We start from the raw sequence: 26,106 nt of genomic DNA, 5'->3' as shown, positions 1-26,106 counted from the left end.
GGCTTATAAATTAATTAGAAACTTAGTTCACCTATCTTTAATCCTTACTTTATATCCTAAGAAAGTAGGGAGGATTCACAGATAATTCCCAGAGGCAAATGGTCCCAGAAGAGCCAGGTCTTGGCTGTTCCTGGGAGACATCTGACCCCGATTGTCTTGAAGATTTACCAAAGACACCAGATAGGACCATGCTGATTGGGCCTGTGTGACATCAAAAGAACTTGAAGGGGAGATGTTCCTGCAGCTGAACTCCCACCTCTTGCATATTGTTATGTAACTAATTACACAGACTTTTCCCCCTTTTTTTTCCTTTGCTCCGAAACCCTACATAAACCACCATCACCAGGAGAGGGTTAAGGTAGTTCTTTTAGACAGGAGTCACCTGCTTTCTTAAGTTGCTGCAATTTGATGACACACCTTGTACCTACTCAGTCCTTATCTCTCTTTATTAGCACTAAGGGTGATGGGTAACCCCAAATCCGACTTTGTTTCCAGGTCACATACTCACTCAGTCCTTAAAAAATGTTTACTTAATATATGTTTATTGTCATTATCAAGCCACATTCTAGAACTACTACGGTGATTCCTTTGGATGCTGCACTGCAGTGCATAGACTTGAGTTGGAGCTACACATCACTGCCTGCTTCCTAAAACTCTTCTTTCCTTGGACCTTGGGAAAACTTCTCCTTTCTCTGGATTCAACTTTTACTCCTTGGTTTAAAAAAAAAAAAAAAAACTTTAAAAAGTACACTCAAAGAAATTAGAAAAATCATTAGAACATAGATAGATGAAGTTTCAAAGTGAATGCATTAATGTAACCACACTCAGAAAAAAAAAAAAACAGTATTACAATTCTCTTACAACTCATTCTTATTCAGCTTCCCATTGTTACTCCTACTCTCCCAAAGGTAACCACTACTATGACCACTAACACAATGTATTAATTTTGCCTCTTTTAAGTTTATATCAATGGGACCATAGAGTATTTAATCTCTTATATCTATAGGCAAAGGGGAAAGAAGAGTAATATAAATGTTTTCTCAATTACCTGAGACAATATTTTTATCATTTTTTTTAACTTCTTGCATCAAGTGTCCCTCCCTATTATGAGTTAGCTGTATTAGATAATCAGATTATCTTTTATTGGAATTCCATGGGGACTTTGTTGTTTAATTTTATTTGACCTTTCATATGTAATGTTTTCTTTTTAGTTATGCAAAAGAGGAACAAAATCATAAAATAACATTTTTTTCCTTTTCTAAGGAGAAATAATTTAAAAAGATAGGTTTAATTTTGTGTGTTTTTTTTTAAAAAAGGAGAGAATTGGTCCCAACAAATAACCATATTTTCTTACTTTTCTCATTTTAATCTCAGTTAGATAAACCTAAATATGTGCATTTTAAAAAGAAATGCACATATATTTTATTGACAACCTATAATGAATAGTATATATGTCTATTAATATAAACTTCAGAGATAAGTATACTGACTTTTGTATTCTTGAGTAATATAGAACATGATTTATGTTGGGCGGATAAATTATATTATGCTCACTTTGTTTAAGATTGCGCTTCCCACGTGGAAGCCCGTCGCCGAGGTGATTGCTTGGGATGGGCATGATTGTATTAATGTGTGTTGTTGGGGACTTTCACGCCAAAAGGTTTTAAAAGGAAGAGAGATCACGTTGTTCTGGGAGAAGAGGGATTACATTCTAGGAGGAGCCCAGGCTGTAGGAGAGCAGAGTAAGGCTACGTGGAGGAGAGGAGAGGCAGCCAAGATGGAGGAATGCTGAAGAAGCCAGTTTGTGCAGAGTTTGTGTAGAGAGAAGGAGATGGGGAACAGAGGTGAATAAGACTGGTGAGGTTAGAAACCTTTAATTCTAAGAAACTATGATAAGACAGTGGCTTTGGGAGTCCAGAATGGAAAGGCAAGTGTTTTCCCACTGTGTGTATTTCTTGCCCACCGTGCAAGCTAGGATTAAAGCTAATGGCCCACCAGTTCTTGGCTCCATTGTTTCATTACTGTCTGTCTGAATCTAATGCGAATCTGCACTGTCCAGGTGGCTGTGATGGTGGCCGTGGCTACTAGCTTTACAATTTATAACCTCAAAATTAGAGATTTCTAATTAAGAGGGTATATAATTTTTGATATCTGCTTTACTCTATCAAAAAGATTTATACATTGCCCAGGAGGACTGAAGTTATACTTTTACTTTAAGCTGTAAAATTCAAAGTTTTTTTCCCCCAAAGAGTCTTTTTTAATTAATTAATTAAAATAGATAAAAGTAGAGCAGTGCTCTGACTCAAGTTAGGAGTTGAGTATCCCAGAGCTCAGCTGGTTTATATAACATCATTTTATTCTAACCATTGACTTCTATCCATGCCCCAACAATTTGTAAATAACTCTATTAAATAACTAAGATAGCCTGACCTGTGGTGGCGCAGTGGATAGGGCGTTGACCTGGAATGCTGAGGTCGCCGGTTCAAAACCCTGGGCTTGCCTGGTCAAGGCACATATGGGAGTTGAAGCTTCCAGCTCCTCCCCCTGTTCTCTCTCTCTCTCTCTCTCTCTCTCTAATAAAAAAATGAATAAATAAAATCTAAATAAAAAAATAACTAAGATAGTGGTGGCTGTTTGGAAAGAATACTGCACATTTTCATAAATTACTCTGAAATATGTTGGCATTGTGCGATCCAGACACATTAAGCAACAGCTGAATACTGTCAGGTGATATCTACCTCAACTGGAAACTACCCATTTGCTGGTCAGCAAGCCATGAAATCCTCTCATACAGAAATTCTAAGATAAAGTTTACACTGATAATGGGCACTAGACCAGTAAAGTCATTTAATGTTAGTGCTGGTAACAAACATTATTGGACCATGTCCAAGCAGATAGTGTTAAAACAGAGATTTAAAGAAAAGATGAAAAAGATCATACTCCTCTAGAATGAGACAAAAAAAAGTAAATGTGTAAGATAATTTTTTTTTTTGATTAGACAGTAATAGCTCTATATTTGTCTCTGGCTATGATTGAAAGAGTGACATTTAGCTGTGGCCAAAACAAAAGCAAGAAGGGATAAGTCGTGATTTTTATGGTACTATTTAAAGTTTAAAAATCTCCTAGAGATCCTCAGAACTACCTGTCTACATTAATTTGCCATAAATAGATCGATGGCCTACATATCATTTTAGTGGTTACAAAACCTAATTTGGATATGTGAGCAGCGAGGTATAATAAGTCCTGCTGGAAAACGGGTGTCTGACTGATGTCTCCTGGCAGCAAGGTGACTTGCACATAACGTACTGTTTCATAAGCCAGAAACAAAGTGCATCTTCTGTGACTGAAACCCTGGGAAGTCTCTGAGAAGGCCCTCAGCCTCTTCTCCTGCCTGTTCTTTCTTTGTCCTGCTTTACCATCTTCTTTACCTTTATAAAGTCTTATAGGAATAACTTTTGTGGAATCTGTAAAACCTACATAAGCATTTGATGTTGTCTTGGATCGCAATAGCTTCCTAGCTTTTAGGATCAGTTTTGTTGATTGTCCTTTTCATCCATCCAAACAACAAACTCACCCTTTACATCATTTGTATAGATTTCTACCTCAACCAAAGGCTTCACTAGAACAAAAACAATAAAAAATGTGCTGTTGAGGAAGGCCATAATATGTTGTCCAGAAGAACTGCAAAGATTGGACTGATAAAAATGTTATTATTTATTCTCTGGGTGATCTTAAGATCTATAAAAGGCACCAGAAGAGGAATTGGAGCTGTGATCATGGCATTGGAAACCAACTCAGTGTCAGGACTATACCGGTAAAGCAGTGTAAATTAAAGTTGAGAGGTCGACTACAGTGTCTTTGATCATAAAACTGGAGACAGAAATATTGTTCAAGTTCACCTCACCACAAGTTCTTCCTTTCTTTTAGATAAGTCTGACTTTTCTGATACTGAGCCTGATATTCAAAAATCAGATGTTGCTATGTGTAACTCATTGCATTAAATGAAAGAACACTGGCCCTGGCCGGTTGGCTCAGCGGTAGAGCGTCGGCCTGGCATGCAGGGGACCCGGGTTCGATTCCCAGCCAGGGCACATAGGAGAAGCACCCATTTGCTTCTCCACCCTCCCCTCCTTCCTCTCTGTCTCTCTCTTCCCCTCCCGCAGCCAAGGCTCCATTGGAGCAAAGATGGCCCAGGCGCTGGGGATGGCTCCTTGGCCTCTGCCCCAGGTGCTAGAGTGGCTCTGGTCGCTGCAGAGCAACGCCCCAGAGGGGCAGAGCATCGCCCCCTGGTGGGCAGAGCGTTGCCCCCTGGTGGGCGTGCCAGGTGGATCCTGGTCGGGCGCATGCGGGAGTCTGTCTGACTGTCTCTCCCCATTTCCAGCTTCAGAAAAATACAAAAAAAAAAAAAAAAAAAAAAGAAAGAACACTGTTGTTTGTATAATATCTTCCTGAATGACAATGAAAACTTTGAATAAGAAAAGTAGTGAGAAAGCAAGAGCTATTAAGAGGGCTAGTGAGAGGCTCCTTGGCTGTGACAATGACAGCAGCAGATGTGATTCCCTGTATATTTCTGGCAGTCTAGGAAAGTTATACCAAGTGTTTGTTTCCTTAGGACATATCTTTTCTGAAAATATTTGTATTTTTGACAAATTAAGTAACATGCAGATAGCTTAGTGTAATGCTTATATGTGAACACAAATTGATTTTAAATTCACAAAATTGTTGCAATGGAACAAATACTCAAGGAACCATTGTTTAAAAATCCCACCTCATCAGATACCTTACCTCTTCTCTTTTTTTTTTGACATGGCCACCTTTCTTTGCAAACCTTTATTCCCTGACTGATATTATTTAAACAGTTGGAGAGGAGGAAGGAAAGCAAAGGCAGCAAGAAAATTGCTTTAATCAAAGACATATTTATGAACTTGTATGAGATTTGTTGTTTTGAATTGTCTTAACTTATTTTTCACTTTCTTTGTTCAAAAAGATCGCTAAATCTCTAAGGAGCTTTGTGTTACAGTTAAATACTTATAGTTGAATTGAGATCTCTAAGAGATTGTTTTGGCAATTATCAAGTGAAATTTTGGGACAATGATGGCCCTCCATCTGTTCTGCACTGGCATTGCTGTAATTCTCTCACTCTCTTGGCATTCAGCCCCCTTGCTTGTCCCCATGAGTGCACCTGCTGTGCCTGCACTCAGACAATAAATACAGGGGAGAGCAAAGCAGGTTTAGAGTTGTTCACATGGAAAAAGACATGCAGGTTATGATGATGATAATAATACAAGAATACACTCTGTGTTTCATGTACTCATAACTGTAAACCCACGTTTGCCCACCCCTGAGTGTAAAAGCAGTATCAGGGTGAGGTTACTTCTGCTAGAATACTCTTAGTGACATGGCCAGCACTACCAATACAGGTACTCAAGGAGGCCTGTGCTTTCAGCTAGCCCCTTGCTTATATGTTGTTTTAGTAAATGTCAGTAATGTACCTTGAACCATACACATTGTAAATTATATATGAATTATGATCATATTTTATAAAACTTTGTTTTTAAAGCATAATTTTCGGACATTTTTATAGTGTAAGAAGTTTTTGTTTTTATATATAAATATAATTATATAAAATAGTCTTGTAACTAAATGAAATATTATCTTTGCCTTTTAGTTTATATTTATTTAAAAATGTCTCCCAACTGATTCTAGCCTTTATAACAGGGGGGTCTCAAAAAGATTGTTAAATGGACTATCCTGACTATTAAAATAAGTCACTTTCTCATGACTTGCAGAAATAACTCAGTTACCATTTTTGCATCTGGGACATCTTTATTCAGTTCAGGAAGGAAAGTCACTCAAATGAACTGAATCTAAAATGAAATAATATGCAATGTTGTTTTCTGGAATATTTGCAATGTCTGGTGTCTAATGAATAATATATGCTAACAGAGACATTCATCTATTTTGGAACGACTGAAAGATTTAGGAATAGAATACAAACCTTAGCTTCTGTTGGTGATATGCCATTTTCCATCTATATGGTTTGGCAAGTCACAGTAATTTTTAGAACTTACTGCCTCTTCTTCTTCTTGAACTTATTTAAATGCCTATAGGTAATGGGTGATTGGATGAAGTATATAAAATTACATGTGATTTAGTATTGCATGATAGTTGGCATACCATAAGTGCTCAAAGTTGATTTAAAAATTATTATGGATATTTGTTTTAAAAAATTATGATTACATTTGTGGTCTTACAGCCTGTAAAAAAGTACTAGCAGTTATATTTAATGTAGAAAGAAGACTTTGCTAGTCATAGTTAGGTTTTAAGATTTTCATTTTAACTAGGTTGATTCTGATTGCAAATCAGAAAAACCATTTTACTGTATAACTTAAAAAATCATTTAAGACTGGAATTCATATTGCTTATATAGAATGATGGGTAGAAAAATCAAGATAGTAAAATACTTTAAATGAGGTATGTTAACCCTGAGGAAGGGGAGATACCTACTAAGAAGGGCTCCTGCTGAGTAACTGGGCTTAAAATTTAAAAAATACAAAGCCTAGCAGCTATTTATGCCCCCAAACTGTACTCCACAGAGAAGCCTGCCTAAATTGCCTGCCTCTACAATGGACTGCCTGCCTGCACTGTGTTTCTGCCAGCTGAGCCAGCCCAAAGTTTTCCTGAAATCTTATTTCAACCGGTAAGATTGAGGCTTTTCCCATCCAAAGAGAGGTGTGGAGTTCTGAACAATCAGAGCGGCTCTATTCTGACCAATCTGGGCCAACTGAACTGCCAGGATTTGGAGTCCTCATCTGCATGAGAAGGGATCAAGCCGAAACCAGGAGCAGGGACTGCTGTCTATATAAACCAGCTCCCCTCTGGCTGGGTGAACACTTCTCCTGTGCACCTTTCCCTTTTCATTGAAGACTGCCTCTCCCTCCCTGAGCTAAAACAATGAAGGTATCTCACTAGAGCAGAGTGAAGCAGACCGTCATGGAACAGAGCAGTCCTGCTCAGTGCAAAGCATACAGGCAGAGAGTAGGGCAGAGCTGTCTCGCTGCAGAGGAACCTGGCCCCTAAGCGGTTCTGCAGCTGCGCTGTATCACAATTGAGCTGTTTTGTACTGAATAAGGTTTTCTTCATCACTGCACCCCAAATTGAGGATTCCTGTTGGTGTAGAATTGGCACTAATGACCATCTGTTGGCAGGCAATTACAATATAATCTCTTTATTATTTTTCTGACTAAGGCTGTTAGAAGAGAAAGCATTAATAATAATAGAGGCCCCTTTGAGGTAAATACTTCCTGGTACTTGTGAAACCCTACCTTAAGAAAATATCCCTAAAATGTAAGAATTTCAAAACTTAAAACACATGTTGTCGCCCTGGCCGGTTGGCTCGGCGGTAGAGCGTCGTCGGCCTGGCGTGCGGGGGACCCTGGTTCGATTCCCGGCCAGGGCACATAGGAGAAGCGCCCATTTGCTTCTCCACCCCCACCCCCTCCTTTCTCTCTGTCTCTCTCTTCCCCTCCCGCAGCCGAGGCTCCATTGGAGCAAGGATGGCCTGGGCGCTGGGGATGGCTCCTTGGCCTCTGCCCCAGGTGCTAGAGTGGCTCTGGTCGCGGCAGAGCAACGCCCCAGAGGGGCAGAGCATCGCCCCCTGGTGGTGGGCAGAGCATCGCCCCTGGTGGGCGTGCCGGGTGGATCCAGGTCGGGCACATGCGGGAGTCTGTCTGACTGTCTCTCCCCGTTTCCAGCTTCAGAAAAATACAAAAACAATCAAACAAAAAAAAAACACATGTTGTCATAAATGATTTTTCTATACCCCCATGGAACCTAACGTCTATACTGTGTACATCTGTGTCAAAGCAGAATGTGCAAGGATCACAGTAACTTTGAGGAAAAGGTATCACCCTCACCAAGGCGTGTGTCAGTGATGGATATTCTGTGTCAATGGTGGCCAGAAAATTGCTCAGTCTGCCTGTGAGGACACCACTGTCACAAGGGTCACCTAGATTGTCCCCACTGGACTTATTATGGGAAGTTTACTTGAAGTGAGAATGCAAGTGGACTGGTGGGCAGAGAGCACCAAGAAGCCTGCTCCAAACCAGGCCCTTTGCCAGTTGCTGGGGTAAAGCTGTTAAAGCTGTAGATTACATGACTTCAGATCACCCAGAGAACCCCAGACCTTGATTAATTCTGAAGAAACTAACAGAATTAAAACAAAAAAAAATTTCTCTAAAGTGTTTTTTGGTACTTAACTTGATATAAATTCAACCAGTGATTCATAAAAATAAATAAATAAAATGAAAAACCAAAACATTGCATTACTTTACAGATAACAAGGTTGTACAAAATGAAGTCATAACTATATTGTACATAGTCACTAAGTTGTGTTGAAAGATTATTCTTTATTATTTTTACCTAAGAGAGGCATGCCAAAAAATTGATTATTGAGAAATAATATTTGGGGAAAGATAAAGTAATAACACAAAACCTTTGGGGATCTTCAGACCTAAACCATATGGTACTCTATGATCCCTAACTTTGTTACAAGCATTGTATAACTTTATATTAAGGTCAAGAGATGTGGTCTGGATATTGGTTCTGGGACTGACTTCGTGTCTATAAAGTTAGAAAAAACTAAAACACAAAGTATCTTTCAGACTCTTGAAACAAAAAGTTATATGTAAGACATCAGCAGGAGTGTTAGAGTAAGTACTTCAAAAATATTGCTTCTCCATAAAAACAATATCATTGGTTGAAAAAAAAGGTTGGTTAAAAAAAGTCAACATCAACCTCTTCTGAATTCTAGAAATAATCAACTTAACAATCAGAGAAATGCTTGATTTAGAAGACCATTGAATCTTGGTAGCAACACCATAACTTGTCTATTTATAGCCTCTATATTATCTCTGAAGTAAGTTAAAGACCAACGGCTCCTCAATCAGGGCAAAAAATAGCCTAGAAAACACTGGAGGTGGGAGAATAAGTTGGAAGTTCTCTGAAAGCATCATTTTCAGAGAATTGTCCTTATTTGACTAACCTGGTAGTTCCCTCAAATTACTCTCCATACTCAGTGCAAACAGACTTTTCTCTGAGAGCATGGTGGGAGGAGGGTAGAATATCATTAAATTCAATGTTCTATAATATTAAAATATGTAATATTAGTATAGTAAATAAAATTTAAAAATTCTAATTCTGTTTTTAGTGACTGGTGGATATATTTCATAGACCTAAAAAACTTTAATAAGTGGTTTCATGCATTTCCTGAAGAATCATCTGTTTTACTAGAAGGTTGTAACTTTAAAAGTCAGCCAAATTAAATAGAATATTATACATTTGAATCATTACAGCAGTGAATGAGAATACTTAACCGTGTTTTCCATAGCAGGGGCAAGTTTCATTGTTAGGTAAATTTAAAATTTACCATATTTCCCCATGTATAAGACACTCTCATGTATAAGGCACACCTTAATTTTGGGGCCTAAAATTTGAAAGAAAAGCATATTATATAAGGTTACTGAACTCAAGTTTTATTCATCATAAAATTTATACAACTCTTCATCACTATCATAACTCCCATCCATTAGCTTGTCCTCATCTGTGTCTGTTGACAAATCACTGTCTTCATATATTGCCTCATCCTGAGTTCCATCTATGACATTTGAAATGCCACAGCCACTGTGTAAGACGCGCCCAGTTTTTAGACTCCACATTTTTCAGAAAAGGGTGCATCTTAAACATGGAGAAATATGGTACTTCTGCAAATATGGGCACTTTTTATGATAATTTTTAGAATTAGTTCTGTATTTTCTTAAATGCTCAGAGTTACTGTTTAATGGTAATTCAACACATATAGATCATTCTTCAAGTTCAAGATATAAATAACTTTATACTTAAGTGATCTATTTTAATGTAAAAAAACAGTTTATATTTGTTTTACATATGTTATTATTGAAATGGAAGCCCCTTCATCTTTCCTTATGACATAAGCCCCGAGGAGGTCCTTGTTTATCAAATAGAAAAATTAACCTGAACTACTTCTTGTCATTTACCTACAAATAAGACTGTTTTGTTTTGTGGTAGCTTTACTTCTGCTTCTTTTATTTTGTCTCCTTTCCCCATTTTGCTCATTTAATTTGTAGCTTAAAATCACACTAGATGAACAGATCGCTGAAATGTACCTGCACAGGCAATTACTTGACCATACGATCCCAGGTCTGTTAGTTATTTTTGCCTGTCTACGGGGACACAAAGAACAGCACAAAGCATTTAAAGTATATTTTAGGAGTTATTTATATTTTAAAATATGCTGTTTGATAATGTTTTTAGCGATTAATATAAGAATATTAATACATAGCTACCATTGCCAGGCACTATTGCAGGTACTGTGGATGCTAGGAGCAGCATAAAGTCATTTTACCCATTTTATTTTCAATGGATTTAAGAAGTACAATGTACTTTGGTTTGAATTACATCTAAGAGTGAACAATGAAAATGTAAGGGTAGAGACATAAAATAAATTTATCAACAAATTAATCAAATTAATCATTTTGGTAGACATATCTGTCTTTCATTGATTACTTTCTCATATGTGCCTTGATGGGGGGGTGGGGGGGCAACAGCAGACGGAGTAAGATATCTGTCTTTCATCAGTACTTCAGTTCACCACAACTTCTGAGTACAAGGAGAACTGTCCTTCCCTTAGAGAGCCTCAAAATACTTAGCTGGCATGACTGTTGAAGTGTTGAGGACTTTAGTACTAAATAACTGTTAAAGAAACTCTCATACTCACAAAGGACTAGTTTTCAAATTTGAAGGCACATTGGACTCATCAGGGAGCTTTAAAAGTACTGGTGCTTTGGTTCCATATGCAGATATGATGACTTTATTGGTCTAGGTAGGGTATATTGTGAATATTCAATTTACAATCTCTCCATGTGATTCCAATATGCAGCCAAAGTGAGAACCATTGCCTGAGAGGGATAACCTTCAGAATCCTGAAAAATTGTACTAAGAAAGAGAAACAATTAGAAACATTTGCTCTTGCATGAAAACATTTGGCAAAGCTAATTTATTCCTGAAAATATAGTTACTTTTACTCTTTTTTTCTAGTTCTGTGTCCCCCAAGCACTCTTCTGAGAAAATTTGACCAACCAGCAAGTAATAAGTTTGGCCAATCTTGCATTAATTCAAGTGAGGCTCATACAACCTAATTTTAGTTATTATATACTTTCTTCTAACTCAGGCGTGGTAAAGCTATTTTCTGCCATTTGATCCACAATGGTTATTATTTATGAAATAAAGGAAATATTTTTTCTCAATATAAATAACTGATATGTTAGATACAGACATATAATATCATGTAATAATTTAGAAAATTAGATTGAAATTTTTTATCTGCTTTTCACAAAAGAAAAGAGATTATGTGATTTCTCCACCTTAAATTTCTTAGAAATAATATAGTAGGTGAATGTTCTCAAAGACCACTCTGCACTGTATTACATTTCCAGGAGAAACTAATTTTTAACTACTTAATGATTGATTAGTGACATTTAATTGAAGACCTCTGAGACATGCAAGTATAGAGGAGTAGATTTTATAATATTAACTTAAGGCATTTTCCACAAGGGGTCAAATATCAGACAATAGAAAAAATTAATGGTGTCTTACGTACTTCTTCTTGTGATCACATTTTATATACTTATTATTTCAAAATCAATCAAACTTCTTTTGAAGGAAGCATTTTGAATTTTAAATGGAAGTCAAGCCACTTTCCTTAACCTGATTATGCATTTACTTTTTCAGTACATTTTTTTTCAAGCCCAGCAAAAACCTTACTTTGATGGGAAACTCCCTTAACTGCATCTCAGCATCAACTTAAATGTGCTTTAGTCGTCCCACGGGTGTATGCCTTACCTTTTCAAATGAGGTTATAAACCTCAGTTTCCCGATTACATTTAGACAGTTTTATTAATCCACTGTGTATAGCATAGGGGTAGGCACAAAGGGAACATTAAAACAAATTTTTTTATTGTGTTGGTCTCATTTTCTAAATAAATGAATCTACTTCTTTGATCATACTGCATTAGATATTTGAGGACTAAGCCTCACCAATCTTCCCCTCCAAGAGCTCCATCAAAGTATATATTCAAAACAAAGCTACTCAGTATAATTCCATGGCGATTTGGTATGGGGGAAAAAAAAGAAAATAGCCTAGTAGAACATGTCTTATGCCCAAGGCTAAACTTGAAATTTTTACTTCTAACTTTAACAGGAGAACAACTTGCTGCAAAGGTTGCTTCAGTTTCTTGTTTTTAGACAAAGAAGTTGGGAGAGATTAAGGGAAGAAGGGAGTATATACTCAGGACAAAAATTAAGCTAGCATAAAATTTTATTTAAGTCTGCCTCCTTGAATTTCTGAACAAAATATTTTTTAATTTGAGGTTTATGTTAGTATATGATCAGATGATATTAAAATAATGGCAGTTAAGTGCATAAACTAGATATAAAGATAATCTCTAGATCTTGATTTTCCTGAAGGCAAAACCTAAGACAAAACTTTATTCTTGAAAAGTTAATGTGCAATTTGATGCCAAGATGTAAGAGTGAGACCAGGATTGTGAAACAGCCAACACAAGAATGATTTTTTGAGTTGGCCACAGCTACAAATGATCTCTGCTTGATCTCAAAGGACCTTTCTAAATAACTTATAAAAAGTATATCAGAAATATTTGCTCAAGAAAGAAAAAGGCATAGTTTTATCCATTGATTATAGGTCTCCATTGGGCAAACATTGTCCCAGAGGGAATTACAATCTTCCAATTCCAACTTCATATGAGGGACTGCTGAGTGCATTCTCAGAGGAACACACCAGCAGGAACATCAAAGAAGCCTGAGGGAAGGAAGCAGCTTATACCTGTTGCAAACTGGGCTAAGGCTATGTGAGATAGTTGCCAGGCATTGGGTGGCATAAGGAAGGCTGTGAGAATTTAAAGCAGTGATTCTCAAATTTTTTGAAGTCGGGGTGCATTTAAAATCTTACCAATAATTGTAGGTGCACTATATACAGATTTCTGAGAAATATGTTATAATAATTAAGTCAAATATTAAAAACTATATATAAAGTCCAAGTGTGCTCTTATGGTAATTAAATGAAATAAATACAACAAAATTAAATTTATTCTGACATTAAAAAACATTTTTATATTACAGTTTTTGAATTATGCTTTTTAGAATTCATAAAAAAAGAGGGGTTAAACATTTAAAAATGACAAAAAAGTTATCTTTATATATATATAGATACATTCTTAGTAAGATTTAGTAAATTCTGTAGGTCCCAGTGCGAATGTGTTAAGCTTTTTCATTCTTGTGTTTGTGAGAAACATGAGCCTGATATATCCTAGTGATTTCTTCAATGTTTGGGCATATATTTGAAAGGCAAATTCTTATTTCCTCATCAATACATTCGAAGTATTCCTCTCTTTTTACTCTTAATTATGTTGAAGGTAGAAAATCCTAATTCACATAAATAGGATATTGAAAATTGTAGTAAAATGTTCAAAGCTTTTTTAGATATTGCCACATATTCTTCTTTTATAGAAATCTAAAAGGTTTCAAGAGACAATTCCTTATGTTTAATCATCAATCCACGATCAGTGGATAGAGCTGCCAGTTCTTCCTCTGTTAATGTTAAACCAAAATCACTCGAAGCTTCCATGAATGGGTTTCTAATCCAATTGTATTGTTCAGTGTTAAGTGATGGGAAATACTATAAATTAAATTCTACCCATCAGCCTTCAAGTTCTATTTTATTTACACTTAACTTTTGCTCACTTCCAGAATCAGATTCTTCAATATCATGCTTCTTTTTGAGAAATCTATCCATTTTATTTGGGTGTATTTATCTAAAAATAACATAATGATGTGTTAATAATAAATATAATAATGATGTGTTAACAAAAAGAGTGGTATTATCATAAAGAAATGGTATAATAAGGTAACCACATTTATTTTTATATCTGGGCACATGCTGCAAACCAGTGCAGCTAGTAATTCCAAATTCTGAGTGGGAACAGTGAGGAATTAAGAAAATATGCAGAATTAAGAAAATATGGGTCAGGAAGGCCCTGTAATTGCTACTGACAAGAACAAAGCTAGCCCAAAAACTGCATCTTGCTTTACTTATAGGGCAAAGTGAGGCCATTAGCAAATCAATGGTCTCTGATCACTTTTCCAAGGCAACCCAAGAATTTTACTAAGTGCAGAAAACCCCCACCCTACATATCATCTTAATTTTACACCAAACAAAGGATAGAAGAAACTTGCTTCTAGTCTTTCCAGGGAACATGGGGGATGGTATAAACAATCCAGCACCACAGCTTAACAGCCTTTTGCAACCTAATCAGGCAAGTGAGGTGGGGGGTTGGGCAGACTGTCAGTTTACAGCCAATTTCCCACACCTCTGTCCCCCAAAAATCTAAACTCCAAAATCCCTGTTGGTTTTTTGGTCCCCAACAGGCACATATTTCTCTGGAATACCATAGGACACACCTGGAAATCTTCTAGGGTGCACCAGTGCACCCTGGTACACACTTTGAGAACCACTGATTTAAAGTGAAACAACAGCAATAACTAATGGAAGTAGCTTCTAATAGAAAGTTGTTTTTATTTTTCATTACTGGAAACCATTATTTGTTTTTTTTATTTGTTGCTTGCCTCTCATACCAAATTATCTTTTCTATCTTGCTTCTTTGTAACTTTTAATGTTTTGTTTTATTGTCATCATGACTATGGCAATCTTGTTATTTCCTGTTCATACTTCTACTTTCTGAAAAAAAAATTTCTGGTTGATTAAAAACCTCTTGAATGTGCTTTTGCATAGTGAAATTATACCAGATGATTTAAAGACATATATATCCAAAACAATATAACATAAAAGAATATAACAGAAATATTTTTTGAGCCTGACCAGGTGGTGGCGCAGTGGATAGAGTGTCCGGCTGGGATGCAGAGGACCCAGGTTCAAGATCCCAAGGTTGCCAGCTTGAGCATTGGCTCATCTGGTTTGAGTAAAAAAGCTCACCAGCTTGAGCCCAAGGTCACTGGATCAAGCAAGGGGTTACTCGGTCAGTTATAGCCCCATGGTCAAGGCACATATGAGAAAGCAATCAATGAACAACTAAGGTGTCACAACAAAAAACTGATGATTGATGCTCCTCATCTCTCTCTGTTTCTGTCTGTCTGTCCCTGTCTATCCCTCTGTCTCTGTGTGTCTCTGTAAAAATAATATATATATTTTAAAAATATTTCTAAACAAATTTGACATCACTTGAAAAGAGCTTTTCTTTCAGTGTCAAGCTTCCTGTTTTAAATTCTATGTAGTCAGTGGTTTTTGTACTTCTCTGACTATAACTCAGAATAAGAAACATACTTTATTATGATCTATTGCACATGTATCTATAAATTCATAAATAAAACAAAAAATTTACAAATAAAAATTACTCTTTATTTCATGTGATAAAATCTTAGTTTTTATTTTATTATAATTAATTTTAAAAACCTGAGTTATATCCCATTAAATTTACCTCACATAAATTAATTATCTTTAATACAGATTAGTATACCTCCACTTAAATGAATTATATTTATCTGATATGTAACATGTAGCAAACCAAGCTGATAATACCTGTCCACCATCTTCTGCCTCATGTTTATTTATCTTCCATACTAAGCTTTACCAACCTAGTAAATAAGATCATTATTCTCCCAGAAAGTTTGGTTCCCAAAAGGAAGTATCATTCTTGATTCTCCACTTTCATTCAGCCTTCTTTATCCCACATTAAGCTTATTGGTTTGTAGCCCTCTCTAGCCCACTTGGAACTACCAGTTTCATGTGGAAAAACTGCTCAGGACACAAACTGTTGTCAAGAGAAAAGGGAGAGGCAGTCAAGAGAGACTAACCTCCCAAGTCTCTTTCTCCCAGAGCTTTTATTGATCAGAAGCAGAACAAAGGTAACAGGGTTGCAGGGGAAGGAGGTCAAGTGATAGAGGAAAGGATGACTAATGTATTTCTTGTTGATATAGAAAAAGGGTTAGTTTTGGTCAGTACATTCTTTTCTTTTGCTAATTACCAGCACAAAGGGAGGGACAATCTATAAAACCTCTAAGCTATTTTCCTAAAGCCTGTCCACATGGGTTCCTTTGTGTTTGCACAAAGGTCACTCACACAGTTTCTTGGTGTTGGCATCCAAGAAACTTATTTTCTGTGTGTTTGCAGCAGGGGATTACATTCACATCACCATTTATGGACAAGTCCTGCCGGGGTGAGGACAACGGAGACGCAAAGACCTGACTATGGAGACCGGTTCAGTGATGCAGATCCACTTTATTCAGGAAGTAAGCTAGTTTATATACATAGGTTCAGCCTATAGGGTGTTACAGTGTGTCCTTCATAACCAATGGCTGAAAAGACCAGGGAGCTGTGTGGTTGGTGCTAAGTCACTTCCTTATAGCAGGCGAGCTTCCTTCCTGTGGAAGGAGGCTTCTGGGAGCTGGAGTATTCTCTCAGCATTGCATTGCATCAGCCATAACTGCTAGGAATGTGCTCTGTGCTCCACCCACAACTCCCCCTTCTCTTTTAATTAAGGCCAATTGGACTTGATGAATGACAGCTTGCTGTTGTAGCTTCTGAATGCTACGTATTATGCAACGGGACCCTAGTAGAATTAAAACAACTATAATACCTATTATGCTAATAGATTAGCTGGATTAAACAATGAAGCAAACTTCTGTAATGTTTGACTAGTTAGGAAATAGAATGGGGGTCTTAAACAGGGGATTCCTCCTAGAGGTTGGGATGTCATTTCCCTCCCATTGTGTTACAGAGACCATCTAGGTGCTGTTAAACAGTTCTATTTTGAATGTAAAAAATGGACGTAGGTCCATGCACGCCCCCTTCCCACAAAGGTTCCAGCACCCAAACACAGAATGGATGGTTTGCCGTGGGCTGCATACTGCATATGGTTGCAAGGCACAATACACAGATTACAACAACATGACAAATCATACAATTTCAACAATTACAAAGGTACATTTCACCAGTCTCTGAGCACTTTGCCAAAAGAACAAAATGTCCTCGGCTTTCTTTCTAGCCATGGGAAAAGCTCTCTGGGGCAGGGAAAAGGCCTCCAGCAAAGCCACCCCCACCCCCATCAGGGTATTTCACATTGTCCAAAATCCATAAGTCCATCCAACAAAGGAGCCAGTGCTCACTCAGTCATAGTCCAGGAATCAGTCCACGCATGTGGGACCTCAGCCATCCCCCTCATCCATGCCATCCTGGCAGGTCTTACACTGTCCCAAAGAGGAGCACATGGCAATGGCAGTCAGCATTTCCATCTCTGCTCTGGAGAGCATGATGGCATCCACCCCTATGTCCCAAAATGTCAGCGAACCCACCAGCAGCTTAGCAGGCACTCCTTGCCATTCCAGTGGCCACTTGGGGATGCAAGCCTGGCTTCCGTTCATCCTCCTGCTGCAGCTACCGCTGTTTACCTTCTGGAGTCTGCGAATCACAACTCTGGCCCAATTCTCCTCATCCTCCAAAGATGAACTGAAAACATCAGCTCGCGCTTCCTGGCTCAAGCCCCAAGCTGCTGGCACCTGCGTCTGGGAGTCAGCGGTTACTATAGCACACATAAGCAAGAACAGAGCACCAGGGCCTGGGGGCCCATCAGGGGCAATTCTCTGGGCCTGCCCCACCAAAGCCTCCACATCCCCCCAGGTGATGGGGCATGCACACCCCCACGAGGTCTTCTTCTGGAGCGCTGAGGATCTCTTCCCCGCAGGCATAGTTGGTGTGGAGAAGACCAGGGCTGTGGCTTTGAACGGGTGAAGACTGAACCACTTAGTGGGTGCCCAAGAAACCCTGTCAAGCAGGTTGAAGGGTTCCTGGGATCCAAATTGGCTGAAAAACACAAGCATAACCACTCCCTTGCATTAGAAGAAGGTGTGATCCCCGCCACTGTGCTGTGTCTGGGTCCTTCCAGCATCATTTCAGAGAGAGGGGTGGGGGAGAGAGAGAGCAAGAGATACAGAAAAATAGACAAGACAGACAGACAGAAAGAAAAAAAGACGCATAGGGACGTATAGGATAGCCCATGGGTCTGCAGCAGGAACACGTGTTGCAGAAAGTGTCGTCTGAGAGACTGGGGTGGGGCATTGGGCCCTGGCAGGGAATGACGAAGTAGCAACTTCTGCTTTTTCCAGAGGCAGAGCTGATGGCACAGTTAGCAACTTGGTTGGTTTTGTTTCTGCGCGCTCGGCTGCAAACTCGGAGGCTAAACTACTTTCCTCCTCAGTGGAGAGGAGTGAATAGGGACGTAGGGGCTCCTCAGAGGAGACGCAGCCTGCAATATCTTTTGCACTGATGGAGGGTCCCCAGCAGAAGCACTGGTCAGGCAGGCATGTATCGCTAGCAGGGCAGGAATGAGGCTGAGAGAGAGGGTTTGTCCCCCATGTACTTTGGCTGAATAGACATGCCAGAAAGCTCAGGCCCAAGTATTCGCGTCCCAGAGAGGTGCATCCCGGAGCCAAGGATTGAAACCAGAGAGAATCTCCCAGTAAGTACAAAGATCCTTTTCACTAACTTTAACTCACCTATTCTGCAATAGGGTGTGCAGGGCTCGAGTCTGTGGGGCTCGAGAGTGGGGGAGAAGGTTTCCCATTGCAGAGGGTCACTCACCCATCCCTTAGATGCTGGTTAGGTCCCTGCCCCATGTTGGGTGCCAGTTGTGCAAGTCCTGCAAGGGGTGAGGACGATGGAGATGCAAAAACTCGATTCCGAGGACCAGGTTTAGTGATGCAGATCCACTTTATTCAGGAAGTAAGCTAGCTTATATAGATGGGTTCAGCCAATAGGATGTTACAGCATGTCCTTCATAACCAATGGCTGAAAAAATCAGGAAGCTACGTGGTTGGCACTAAGTCACTTCCTTATAGCGGGCGAGTCCCTTTCTGGGCATGCCCAGGAGGCTTCTGGGAGCTGGAGTATTCTCACAGCATTGCATCAGCTGTAGCTGCTAGGAATGCGCTCTGCGCTTCACCCACAACTATTCACACTCAGGGCTTTTTAACTAAAGTTCTTTAATCCAAGTTATAGAGGGTCCAAGATTAGAGGAGTGATTCCCTACATTGATTCTAAAATATATCCTCAATTGGCACACTTTTTGGTCTCTATCCTATTCCAAGTCAAATACGTTGGGTTTAACTTGTATCATAACTACCTAAAGTCTTTCTGTTTTTATTTATAGGCTCCTTATAATCTATATATTCTCTTTTACACAAAACTATTTATGTTGCCTGGGCAGGATAGCTTGGTTGGTTAGCATTATCTGGTAGTTCAGAGGTTGCCAGTTCAATCTCTGGTCAGGACACATACAGAAACAGATTAATTTTTTCTTTCTTTCTCTCTCCCTACCTCTCTCTCTAAAATCAATAAAATAAACATTAACAAAAATATTTATGTTAAGGGGATATGGTGTTTATTTTGTCCCTAGTGGAAATAATTTACTATGACAGAGCAAAAATACACTGGGGATTTGTGATGGTATCCAAAAGTCAACTGAATCATACCTTTCTCCCCTTTCCCATTGTCATTTCATTGCATTTAGAATGGAATCTACTTACCTTTTTTTTTTCTTTTAAAAAAGTTATTAAATGTATTGAGGATGACATTGGTTACTAAAATTATATAGGTTTTAGGTGTATAATTTTATAATACATCACCGGTGTATTGTATTGTGGGTTCTCCGCTCCAGTTAAATCTCCGTCACCATTTATCTCCCCTTTCCCTTGATCTACCTCCTCATTTTTCTCTTTTAATGCACATACTGTCCTCTGTGTCTATGAGGGTTCTTTCTTTTTTCTTTTGCTCAATCCCTTCACCTTTTTTTTACCTAGTCTCCCAACAGCTACTCCTTTAATGGAAAAACATATTTGCAGCTACATCTGATAAGAGCTTGATATCCAAAACTTATAAAGAACTTATAAAACTTAACACCAAACAAACAAGTAATTCATTTAAGAAATGAGCCAAGGCTCTAAATAGACTTCATGAAAGAAGACATATAGATGGTCAATAGACATATGTAAAACTGCTCAACATCACTAATCATCAAAGAAATTCAAATTAAAACCACAATGAGCCTGACCAGGCAGCAGTGGCACAGTAGATAGAGCATTATTTGCATGGGACACTGAGGACTCAGGTTCGAAACCTTGTGATTGTGGGCTTGAGTATGGGCTTATTCAACTTCAGAGAAGGCCTACCAGCTTGAATGCAGGATCATAGACATGACTGCATGGTTGCTGGCTTGAGCCTGAAGATTATTGGCTTGAAGCCCAAGATCACTGTCTTGAGCCCAAGGTTGCTGGCTTGAGCAAGGGGTCACTGGCTCAGCTGGAGCCCAACAGTAAGGGCACATATGAGAACTAAGGTGCAGCACCTATGAGTTGATGCTTTTCATCTCTCTCCCTGTCTGTCTCTTTCTCTCTCTCAAAAAATAAACAAACAAAAAACACCACAATGAGTTATCATCTCGCACCTGTCAGAATGGCTATTAACAATAAATCAACAAACAACAAATGTTGGTGAGGGTGTGGAGTAAAGAGTATTCTTGAGTACTGTTGGTGGGAATGCAGATCGTTGTAGCCATTATGGAAAACAGTATGGAGTCACCTCAAAAAAATTAATCTAAAACAGCCTTATGACCTAGCAATTTTGCTTTTGGAAATAGATCCAAAGAAACCCTAAACACTAATTCAATAACATATGCATCCCCATTTTCATTGCAGTATTATTTATGATAGCAAAAATTTGGAAATAGCCCATGTGCCCATCAGTGAATGAATGGATAAAAAAGGTATGTGGTATGTCTACACAATGAGATACTACTCAGCCTTAAATAAAAAAGGAAATCTTACCTTTTGCAACAGCCTGGATGGACCTGTAGAGTATTATGCCAAGCCAGTCAGAGAAAGGCAAGTATCATATGTGAAATTTAATGAAAAAAATTACCTTTATGATTTAATATAGTAATATTTTCTTCCTTTATTAATATCATAGTATTTTCTTTTTGGTTCTCCCTTGAACAGTCTAAACTGGTTCTTGCTTCAGGGTCTTTGCCTTTGCTGATATGTTTCATGGGGAGATCTCTAATTTGAGTCACTGCAAAGTTGATGCTTTCTCTTTTTTTAGATTACTTTAAAAAGTCTCTCTTCAAAAAAGATCTTCTTTGAAAGCCAAATCTCATAAATCTTTATTCAATGTACATGTTTATTTTTATATATTTATCAATATGTGAAATTCTACTATTTACTGATTTTACTCATTTTTATGTATTTATATCATTTATCTGAGCACTAAAATGTTCTAAAACTAAAATTAAGATGCTACTTTTAAAATATTAAACAATAGTCCCAGAATATACTAATTTTATAAATAGCAAACACAAAAGTTGAAATCAATTCCTAAGAGAATTAAGTGATCATATGGTAGAAAATTTGACATTAAGAAAATGTTCAAGTGTTAAAAATATGTCATAATTTGTTATTTGTTCAAGGTGTTAACCAAGTTTAGATTCCTAGTCTCCCAGCCTTAAGTTTCAGAACTAAAACTAAAAGTTCTGAAAGGACACAATTTGTCTGTCTTGTTCACAGCTTTGTTCTTATCTTCTAAAAATATAGTAGGATATAAAAGTGTGTTCAGTGATTAAGTGAATGTTATCTTTAAGTATAAAATATAAAAGAAATATATTTTTCTAAGTCTCTAAGTTATATCTATGTAAAATGCAGATTTATCACATTCTTCAAGGAATGGTCATTCATATGCTTATGACCAAATTCATGTGCTTATTTCCAAATTTGGAAATAATGTCAACACTTAAAATTTAAGATTACTTGTGAAAGTGAGCTCATGGTCAAAGAACTCTTCTGGATAGCATACAAATTATTCATTATAGAAATAACTATTTTGAAGCAATTTGCTATTACTAAAGAGAAGAACCAAGACATATTATTTCTTCTCAACAATAGTAAAAACTCCCCAGAAATTAAAGCTGTCCAAACATAGATTTTCCTTATGAGGAATCAATTTCCAGATTTCTGAGGCATTTAAGCCAGATTCAATAGCTATCTTCTACAGTTATAATGGTACACATAAAAGCATAGCATGGGTACTTGACTGAGATAACTTTTAAATTTATTTACGAGGCTGGGAGGCTAGGAATCTAAACTTGGTTTACACCTTGAACAAATAACAAATTATGACATATTTTTAACACTTAAACATTTTCTTAATGTCAAGTTTTCTACCTATATGATCACTTAATCCTATTAGGGATTGATTTCAACTTTTGTGTTTGCTATTTATAAAATTAGTATATTCTGGGACTATTGTTTAATATTTTAAAAGTAGCATCTTAAAATTTAGAGTTTATCTCCATAGAAATAGTTCACACATTGCCAAACATTCTCTTTTGGTTTCTATTCTTAACAAAACCTAGAAACTTGGGAATTTTTTTAAAATTAAGACTTTACATTTTTAGAGCAGTTTAAGGTTCACTGCAAAATTTAAGGGAAAGTACAGAGATATTTCATATATGTTCTGCTCCTACACATAGCCTTCTACATTGTCAACTTTCCTAATTTGAGCAGTATTTCTGTTATAATTGCTAAACTTCATTTACATATCATAATCACTCAAAAGCCAGAGTTTACATCATGGTTCATTTCTTGTGTTGTACATTTATTTGGACATATAAACATTATACATTATAATTTGTAATGACATATATCAATCATTATGGTATCATATAAAGTACTTTCACTGCTCAAAAAAACCTTCTGTGTTTTGCCTATTCATCTACTCCAACCCTTGGCAATCACAGATCTTCTTACTGTAACCATAGTTTTGTCTTTTTCAGAATGTCATATACTTTAAATCATATAGCATATACAGTCTTTTCAAATTGGCTTCTTTCACTTAGAAATAGGCATTTAAGTTTTTCTCATCTCTTTTTATGGGTTGATAGTTTACATCTTATTAGGATAGAAGAGTAATTCATTGTCTATAAGTAATACAATTTATCTATTCACCTATTGAAGAATATCCTGGTTGTTTCCCATTTGGACAATTATGAATAAAATTGCCATAGACATTTGTGCACAGTTTTTTGTGTGGACATAAGGTTTCAACTCTCTTGTGTAAATACCAAGGAGTGTGATTGCTAACTTGTAGTAAGAATAGTATGTTTAGTTTTGTAAGACATCCCCAAATCGTCTTTTAGACTGGCTATGCACTTCTGCATCCCCATTACCAAAGAATGAGAGTTCTGGTTGTTCTGCCTCCTCACCAGCATTGTCAACTTTTGGAATTTATTTCTAAAAACCAAGAAATACTTTGTATGTATTTTTGTAACTGTATCCAATTGATAATTAAAAAAACTTATAATATCAATTGTTCTTCTATGCTAAGATGGGTTAACTTTCTCTTTAAAGGTTAAATATCAATTATTTTTGGCTTTGTGGTTTCTGTTGTTACTCTGCCATTGTAAAAAGCAAGCAGTCATAGAGACTCTGCAACCAGTTCAGCATGATTGAATTCCAATAAAATTTGATCACAAAAACTGGCAGCAGACTGGATTTGATTTGTATGCTGACCCCTGCTCTATGCTATCATTGTAATGGTGTATATTCCATTGATTTTATGGATAAAGCTTAATTTACTCTTTGATTAAACATTTAAATTATTTTTTTCTATTTTAAGTTTTAAAAAAGTCAGTTTAGTAAAATAGTCTTATTTGTGAAACATTCTGCTTCTGAGATTTAATCATATTCTTGAGTGTAGTTGTAATACCTTGAGTCTCATTGTTGCATAGCATTATATTGTATGACTCATAGCTAATTTATTTCTCCTACTGTTTTAGAATACAAGCAGTTTTCAACATAATAGCTTAAAACTTTAAAATAAATGTAACCCAGTTTTTTCTTTTTGTGTCTATTGTTGAAAAATCTTCCCATTGTCAAAGAAAAAAAAATATTTTTTCAGCCATGCTTTTGTGAATATCCTTTTCTATTTGTAAATATTTCTTGGGAAAATTAACAAAATATCAGATCACTTTAGTTTAATGTAAGATATTTATTGTATATAAACTAGATTTTACTTTTCTTATTTGCTTTCCCCTATCAACCCAGACCAGATCTAAGCAAGAATGTGAATTATTTTGAATGGCCAGTGTTCAGTGGGTTTATATACCCTGCTTACAAATGTGTCAGAAAGGTGGCCTAGCTCTGAAGTATCTCTTCATCCCAATTTTCTGATATATTGGAGAGAAATTGGAAGAAACGTTTCTTCATTTAACTTCCTGTTGCCTTAGCTTTTTTATCTATTGCCACTGATTTTTTAAATAACTATTTAAGTGACAGAAATTTGAATACTGGACATTTAATGGGGCACTTGTGTAAATTCTTTGGTATATTCACATTGGACAATATACTATCACTACAATCCGTCTCTATTTGTGACCAGCTCTGGCTGATCACCATCTCTTTTAGCATTCATTTGTGCACCAGCTGTGTACTCCTTATTGCTGGGGCTTTTTCTCTAGACAGACATTATTCTTGGTGGAAGAAGGGGCCAAGAAAATATACTGTAACGGTAATTTAGGATCAGCTTTTCCCTTGACCTAAAAGATATCAAAGTGTCCTTCCTTTGTTGGATAGTGGAAATTCTGAGTAAAGGTGAAATTGAGAAAATTGAAATAAAGTAAGGGGAGAATAGGAGGATAGAACCTTTATCAAAGAACTACACCATAAAAAAGAGAAAGTGTTGTAGATTATTTTAAAAGTCATTAAAATCAAAGTAAAAAGCAAAATTCCAAACAAAAATAAGAACATGCCATTTTAAAGTTTTATTGCTATTGGTATTCAAAGATAGAAATTTATGACTGAATATACCAGACAAGTAATATGCTTATCCCTTTGAAATAAAATGTGTGGATGTCAGAGAAAGGAATTATATAATCTAATTTTCTCCCTATAAATGGAGATAACTAGCAGAGCCCTAACTATTATTTAGTTCCCTTTTTAGGGCCTCTCTTTTAGAAACATTTCCCCTTTTAACTTTTTGTTCTACCTTTGTGCCTGTGTCCAGATTTTCTCCTAGAGATTACTCATTATCGGCAATATTTCATAGCCTTCTAGTTTCTGGTTACACATGTCTGTGTCTAGAAAAAGAATCAATGCTATTATATTAAGAAAAATTTATAGCTGTTACTTGCACCCAGTGTTTTTTTTTTCTTGTATTGACTTGAATTATATTTTATTTTCAATTTAACAGCTCTTAAGTATGAATGAATATTTCTCCACCATGACAAAAAGCAGCAGCAGTTTAATGAAGGAGATAGTGGTACATTCAGAGTAAAGAATAATTTTTTCTCTTTCCCCCAAATTCTGTTTCCTTCTGAAAAGGGGATGTGGAATGGATTGCCTTCGATTTAAATAGATCTCATTTTAATGAGATTTGATCCATTCCTCTCAATGTTATGCCAAGTTCAATCATAACTATTTTGAATAGCACTATGTCATGGTGAGTGTTATGGGCCATTGAGTCAGGTTGTTTAGATTTGAATTTCCACTGTATTATTTATTATTCCTGTCTTTGCAGAAGTTATGAAATTGCCCTGTTTTGATATTTTTCTTCTATAAAGTGGAATTAACAATAGCACCTGCATCATAACTTTGCTGTGAGAAGTACATTAAGACATATATATTTTTTTATAAGTAAGCATTCAATAGATGTTAGCTGTTATTGTTTTCATATTGACAAAAAGTTCTTTTGTAATTCTCTCACCTTTGAAAGGACATGAAGCCCATTCCTGTGGGCAGCACGTGGCTCCAGAAAAGCCTGCTTCACAGATACCATTCACTGGGCTCCTGCCAGCCCATCTCTCACTGACCTCTGTTTATTATGCTATCCACGCCTTCCAAAATGCCTTTCCCCTTCCTCCAGTGCATGTTTCAGCCATTATAAAACATACGGTTTCA

Source organism: Saccopteryx leptura, chromosome 9 (assembly GCF_036850995.1).
Source record: "Saccopteryx leptura isolate mSacLep1 chromosome 9, mSacLep1_pri_phased_curated, whole genome shotgun sequence".
Lineage (NCBI taxonomy): Eukaryota > Metazoa > Chordata > Mammalia > Chiroptera > Emballonuridae > Saccopteryx > Saccopteryx leptura.
Note: the sequence above shows the minus strand (reverse complement) of the source record.